Below are 7,941 nucleotides of genomic sequence, written 5' to 3' on the forward strand. Positions count from 1 at the left end.
ATGGAGAATGCTTCTTCCCCAAACCCTACCCCTCCAAAATCCAAACGAAAGCACCCAAAATCATCTAATGAGAACTCTCCGCCTCCAGATCCAAACTCACAACTCTCCCCCGCCGCAACAGCTAATATCAAGTGCTCCTTGCCACCTCGTCCGCTGTCCTCCAACCCTCTCAAACGCAAGCTTCTCACGGAAAACTCCATGGAAGCCCCATCTCTAGAGCTTCCGATTCCGGTGTGAAGGTATTTCATTTTTTAACCAAAAAAATAGGTCTCTCTATTCTCTCTATTCTCGTTGCTTTAACTGTCTCATTTATTTGCCACATTTTTTGTTACATCGTTTATTGGGTGAATTGTAGATTTGGAAGCAAAAGCTGGTACAAATGGGAGCTAAGATTGAGACTCAGTTGTCGGATAAAGTGACTCATGTTTTTGCTATCAGTTCAGGTGCTCTTTTGCACCACGTCAATGAGGACCAATTGGCTCGCTTCAAACGGGTCAATGCTCTTTCTCGTCTTTTTAATTTGATGGTATTTCAATGGAATACTGGAAATTCTTTGGTGTCCTGACTTTGCTTGGGGAAAACCGCAACATTTCAATTCGGTAAATTGATAAAGAACATGTAATTATACTTCAATGATTATTTTTAAATTCATGATTTTTAGGGTTGTGTTTGGGAACTTAGATTTCAAGAATGAACGGTAGTGTATGTTAAATGAAACACAAGTGACATTCATGATTATAGATTTAGGTTAGCAGTGAATTTGCCATATTTATAGATATTAGTAAATTTGAAATTCATATGTTTATACCTTTTACATATACAACCATACTGAACCTTAACTAATTTATACATAATGCGTGTAGTTTGTTCCCATAATTTGTATAACAAAGGAAATCCAAATCCAAAATTTGAAATATATATTCTAAACAGAGCTTGGCGGTGGATTTGAAATACTTGTAGGTATTTTTGAATTTGTAATTCATCTTGTTATACCCTTTAAAATGTATGGGTATATTGAACTTTAGCTGATTTGTATTTAGTGTGCTCGTTTCATTCTCACAATTTATATAGGAAGCTAAGTCCAGATTCATTCTATCAAATTCATCTTCCTGACATTGCAAAATTGTTATTTGAACAATTCATTTATAGTCACGTCTTTTTCAATATTTGTATTCAAATTGTACCTGTAATTGGGAATCCATTTTGATGTTTGTGCGTATGTTGGAATTTATTTCTGAAGTGCTTGCTTGAAGTATAAGTTGTTTTGCAATAAATACTTGTTGCAGCATGTCCTGTTGTGTCAGTGGTTGGAGGACAGCTTGGCAGCTGGTGAAAAGGTTTCTGAGGATTTCTATACCCTGAAAGTGGATCTGGTAGGACTGGATGCACATGACAAGAGTCAAAAACCTAAACTAGCCAACAGAAATTCTTGCGACTATGATGAACAGTTAAATTGCAAAAGGATCAAATCCTCACCCGAGGAGATAAAGCAAACTAACGAAGAAAGGAAAGGAGATATAGAAACTAACTCTGCATCAGCAACATCAGATACTGAGCCTCACTCTCCCAGTTCTGTACCTAGCAGTCCTGAAAACCTCAGTACTCAAGATAAGGATGTGAGTTCCCTGTTCCATTGTTGGTTCTGATGAAAGTTGAAATTTGTCTATTTTGTCCACTCTTTTTGTTTGCATAATGCAAATAATAGCCTTAAAAATAAGCGTCTTAACAGTAAAGTGTATGCTTTTAAGTTTCAAGCTTTTGTTGTGATATTGCTTGTTTTATACTATGTTCGGTGATTAGGTTGGCACACCTACACCTTTGCAGCACATTCCACCAGATTTTAACAAAGACATCACAGAGATATTTGGGAAACTTGTGAACATATATAGAGGTGAGACTTGGTTGTTCTTCAGATATGTGCCATTACTGCTAGTTACACATTGCTTTCTAAGGATCTAACATGATATGGTTAATTTCTTTCAAAAGCATTGGGTGATGACCGCAGATCATTTAGCTACTACAAGGCTATTTCAGTTGTTGAGAAGCTGCCCTTTAAAATTGAAAGTGCAGATCAGGTAAAAGGTCTGCCTGGAATTGGAAAGTCAATGCAAGATCATGTAAGTGAACATGTTATGATTTGAACTTTTGCTTGCAGCATTTGCTGCTTAGTTTGGTTAATTTGTTTTAATTTTTCCATTTAAGCTTTTATGAGAGGGCAGTGATGTAGGACAGAGGTAGAAATATAAATTACCGAAACATGTACCTTATAACTTTTAGTCTCTCTTTTTTTTTAATAAAAACCTTTTAGTCCCCTAAAATTTATCCCAGACTGTTGGAATATTCATGCAGATTCAGGAGATAGTGACTACTGGAAAGTTATCCAAATTGGGACATTTTGAAACTGATGAGAAGGCAAGATAAAAGGTTCCTTTTCAATTTAATTTAGACTACTCTTTTCTTTTTATTTCTTTGGGCTTACTTTTACAAATATAAATTTTCTTTACAATGATTGGCCCATATTTATATTTGGTAGTAAATTTTATGGAGAGGAAATGCTTGCCAGTACTTTTCTACTTTACAACATTTGTTTTTCAATCTTTTGCAGGTAAGAACAATAGGTTTATTTGGCGAAGTTTGGGGAGTTGGCCCAACTACAGCCCTAAAATTATACGAGAAAGGACACCGCACATTAAATGACTTGAAGAACGAAGATTCTTTAACAAATTCTCAAGTGATAGGGTTGAAATATTTTGATGATATTAAGACAAGGATTTCTCGGCATGAGGTTAGACTACTATGTTCCTGCCAATGATTTTTATGATTGAAAATTTTGAATATATCCCTATCTTTGTGGAATCATTTTCGTTTTCTGAGTTAACAGGCTCAACACATGTAATCTCTTTTACAGAAAGTTGCAGATGGTATTGTACCTAGGGGGAGCACTCAAATTTTAGACTAAACTAAGATTTCATAATACTTTAAAATTTGAATTTTTGTGAAGCCTTATTCTACTGCTAGAAGTTTTATGATGGTGTTCCATTATGTTTTGTACATATAATGTGTATACAGATTAAACTGATATCCACCCTTTCTACTTTAGCTTTTCCTCGCTGAAAGGAAGGACTAGTATAAAAAAAATACACAAAATATGGGAGCTTTGACTACTATATAAGAAAAAAGGTTGTTTAGTCAGTTATTCATGTGTGCTATGATTAGGGATATAATTGAGCTGAGTAGAACTGATACATCGTTAAGCTCAAAGTCGGCTTTATAAGAAATCTTGAGACTTTAAATTTGGATTGAGCTTGACTGAGCTTCTTTTTTCATGCTTGAACCCTTCTTGTAATTCACTCGAGACACTCAAGCTCAACTTGCTGGACTCGATTATGTCTGATAATTTGTTAATATGTACATTAATCACTATATTTTATCCATTTACTAGTTTCTTTTAGAAATATTGACTATATTAAAAATGAAGGGTGGAGAGCCTTAAGCGTTAGTTAATTAAAGTACTCAATCTTGATTCACTCAAGTAGCTCAAGCTTGAGTTTAATAGTAATCGAGTCATTTAATTATTTACTCAGTCAAGCCCGAGTAACTGACGAGGAGCTTGACTGTGTACACCCCTATTTGTAATGGTGCAGTTGCCTATAAATTTATTTTTTTAATACTCTTAAGGTACACTTCAGCTCCGTGTTTGCTTATGGCCAGGTACTGGCTTCTTCATTTTCTTTGATTTCACGCGTGAAATACTTTTGTATTGATTAATACCGTTTTTCAATTTCTGGGTCCGAATAAAATGGTTTCATTAGACTGGCAGTGGAAAGGCTTATACTATTTGGGGTCCATCAAATGCCTTATTTGAAGAAAATTTATCAAGCGACCAGCAGGCTTAACTCCTCGTATGTTTCAGCGTTTATTTGATCGTATAAATGAGGTGAAAGTTTTGAATTTATGCATCAATGAATTTGTTATTTTTTTTAATTTTAAGAATGGACCATTTTCAATAGTTTGTGTTTTGACCTTCTTTATTCTATAGGAGAAAATTAAGCATGCTGATGAACATCTCAAGTATCAAATCCGCTGTTCTTTTCTTGAGGTAGAGTTAATTGAATTATTTTGATTCTTAGTTTTGACATAATTGGACTGCTTAGGTTGTACTATTCTTGTTCCTTGTCACTTCATTTTCAATTTTCTTTTGCAGATATACAATGAGCAAATAACAGATTTATTGGATCCAAATCAAAGAAACTTGCAGGTAGAATGGATTATTATTTAACATTTCAGTTTTCATTTTTTACTGGACAAAAAAATTGGGTTTTCTTATATTGTTCTATCATTTTCATCCAGATAAGAGAAGATGTAAAATCTGGTGTCTATGTTGAGAATTTGACAGAAGAGTATGTGAATTCAATGAAGGGATTGACTAAGCTACTGTTAAAGGTTTTTCTTCTTTTTCTTTCTTTTCCTTTTGGCCGATGCTTTGATTGCTAATTTCTTAATAATCTTTCATGAAGAAGATACTCAATTTTTATATTTAGAATGCTAATGCTTTTCTTTTTCTTGAGAGAAATGGATTGGACCATTTATTCCAGTAATAAGATGCTAAATGAATGATGTAGGGATTATCAAGTAGAAGTACTCTCTCAATCATTTATTTGCTATGTAAAAAGGAATTTTCTTATATACCATGTCATTATTTATTTGCTAATTTCTTAGATACCCTCTCAATCATGCTTGAGGGATTCAGAAGTACTCTTTATTATTACAGAGTGTAGCCAATGGTGTAAGTTGCTTTAAAACAAGTCGGATAAATTTCGTTGATCTAGCTGGCTCAGAGCGACAAACGTTAACTGGTGCTACAGGGGAGTGCTTAAAAGAGGCATACAATATTAATCATTCACTCTCGCAGCTTGGGTATGCTATCATCCTTAATCTAGACTCTCTAGTTGTTATTTAATTGTACCAAAGGGTAGACATTTTTCCAATTTTGTCATAGTTTGATGCATAAACTATTCAGAATCTTTTAGCTTTCAAATAGTTAGCAAACTATAGTATGGATGTACAATTTAGATGCAAGAAATGGAAAGGAGGAAGATGAGATTGATAGAGCATTGTTGTGGAAAAAGGTAAGACAAATGAAAAAAGAGGTTATGACCCGAATGTCCAGATTGCTGTTGATAAAATGGTAAGTTCCTGTGAACATTCCTACTTTATTTATTTTCTACTTATTGTTATAGCACCAAGTTAGTATATATATGTCTACTTATTTCAAACTACTTTATTTATTTCCATACTTGCAATAATCTTATTATTATGATTAAAATAAAACTTCTCCCTTGTTGAATCAATGACAAGAATCAGATTAGTTCTTGCAAACCTGGTCAAATATGAATCTGTTGGCTACACGTTTGATGGTGGCAGCATCAACTGCATCAATTCTGACAAATAATTCAGTAAATTGGATTCTTCGCCCATAAGTAAGTAGTTGCAACAACAAAAACAATCAACTACAAATAAGTCTTCATCATGCCATCAATTACTATAAAGTATTATGAACAATGCAAAAGAGAAAATCATAAAACGTCTTCATCATGCCATCAATTACTATAAAATATTATGAACAATAGCTCTACCTCAATATAAACAGAATCTGATGGATCACATGTGATAAGTAAGAAAAAAATAGGTCCTATGATGCAATGGTATGTTGCATTCATTCCATTTTTGTATTATTTTATTTCTTTTCTCCTCAAACACCAAATACCACTCTTTCTCATAATCAAAACTCTCATTTGCAACATCTCCTGATTCAATGTCTTTAGTTAAAAAGAAAACGGGTCAAAATCACCCAAAGTATGCCCGCGTGGAGTTGTGATTGGTTCATAGAGTAATTTTAAGCAAACAGTGCAGAATAAGTTGAAATACTCACAAAAATCAGTGCATTTGTCTTCAGGATATATGCAATTAGAGAATTATTTTTTAAGTTCATAAACTGCTCAACGTCCTTCAATGCAAGCTGAATAAACAAACATCAAACTTTCAAAAATGATAGGATCATCTGGTTTGATATATTTCATCAATTTTTATAGGGAAATGAGATTGTACACTGCTCAAACTGGATCTAACAAAAGGGTTAGCCTCAATTGGATCAATGTTTTGGTGAGGACTTCGATCTATCGTTCCTTGTTTAAATTGCAGTTTTCATTTTGACTAAACATTTATTATAAACTGTTTGTAGTGTCCCCGTCAGTCGGGAGGTATCGAGTGTGGATATTATGTTTGTAAGTTCATGAAAGAGATAGTTGAGAACGGACATGAAGTGGTGGTCAATAAGAATGTAAGCAAACTTTTCTGATACACATCTGTCATATCATACATACACATTAGTCATACAACTATCATATGGACTTGAAGTAGGATGCTATTCTAAACAAATTAATGCAAGTACTTAGCAAGACTGAAAACTATGAATTCGTGCCGTGATAATGTATATAATTTATATGGGAAGTTTTACTAATTAAATGTGTAAAATTTATTTTTACATATGCTTCAAAGAATGCATATGTAAAATTGATCATTTTAGTACTCTTTGATAGTTATATACTTCACTTTAAATAAGTATAAATTATATACTTATTTTATATTTTTTTACTTAGGTTGGCGATGGGGAGGAAGAATACACGGATGATGACATTGATGATATTCGCAAAGAATTGGTATCTTATGTGGCAAACTTTATTATGCCGTGATATTTGTATCGACATATGGTTACAATATTTTTGATAACTTAATATTAATATATTGTATGCAAATGGATTGCTTATATATAATATGATATATATATTTAGTATTATGAGGCATTAAATGTGATTTAGTTTGATTATTTGTCAATCTACAATATATATATATATATATATATATATAATTTAGACATACAATCACGACACACAAATGTGTCATCTTTTTTAATGACATGTGCTTCAACGACACGCAATGTAAGTCGTAAATGTAAGTCATAAATGCGTGTCATAAATTTATGACACACAAATGTGTGTCGTCTTCATTTATGATGGGGGCTTAATGACGCGCAATGTACGTCATAAATGCGCGTCATAAATGCACGTTATAAATGTGCGTCATAAATGCACGTCATAAATGCGTGTCATAACTGCGCATCATAAATTTATGACACACAATTGCATGTCATCTGAGATTTATGACGGTGGCTCAATGATGTGCATTTGTGTGTCATCTGCACCCATAGATGACGCACAATGTGCATCATTAAAGGGGTTTTTTCTAGTAGTGCACCTAGACACAAAGGTGAACTTTATTTAATCTTTAATTGAAAACATGCATGAAAAAATTAAGAGTTAGTTTAATAAATGAACTAGTTTGATGAATGAACTAGTTTAATTAATGAACTAACTTTATTCAATTAGCTAGACGCTTTAAATGCAATGCATGATTAAATGAACAACACACTTATTAAATGCAATGAATGTCATGCAACTAATAAAACTCATGCAAATTCATGCAATGAATGATATCATATGATTAGAATATCCAAGGAGGTAAATACAAACATATGATAAAATATAGTGCATAAATGAGCAGGTATAAGATGAAGTAAGGTAGAACTCCCTTTGAATCATCCTTGGTAAACTTCAATGATTTAATCAGATCAAGAAGAAAGTTAGGGCTGATAAAGATCACATCACTTTGTGATGAGATGAACCCTTCAGTTAACCTGATAAAAGTGATTATAATATTAAGTTGTCCCTCTAAAGTAATTGGTTAAACGCCCCGACTTTATGGGTTCAGCTAGCCAGACAATGGAAAATTAAATCAAATTTATCTGAACAAGGAGTTTTCGATAATGATGGACTAAGGGAGTTAAGGAATACCTGTTATAGTCAATTTCACACGAGCACTCAA

The 7,941-nt window shown here is 33.2% G+C and overlaps 1 long non-coding RNA gene and 1 pseudogene across 1 annotated transcript; both read left to right on the forward strand.

Moving 5' to 3' along the window:
* LOC120126111 lies at window positions 1-2,959 on the forward strand (annotated as a pseudogene).
* Window positions 2,960-4,053: 1,094 nt separating this feature from the next.
* Window positions 4,054-4,444, forward strand: LOC120126148. Its single transcript, XR_005516434.1, has 3 exons — window positions 4,054-4,099; window positions 4,205-4,258; window positions 4,351-4,444. It is a non-coding gene; the product is annotated as an uncharacterized LOC120126148 (long non-coding RNA).
* The last annotated feature ends 3,497 nt before the right edge of the window (window positions 4,445-7,941 follow it).

This window comes from Hibiscus syriacus, unplaced genomic scaffold (genome assembly GCF_006381635.1).
Source record: "Hibiscus syriacus cultivar Baekdansim isolate YM2019G1 unplaced genomic scaffold, ASM638163v2 tig00110450_pilon, whole genome shotgun sequence".
Classification (NCBI taxonomy): domain Eukaryota; kingdom Viridiplantae; phylum Streptophyta; class Magnoliopsida; order Malvales; family Malvaceae; genus Hibiscus; species Hibiscus syriacus.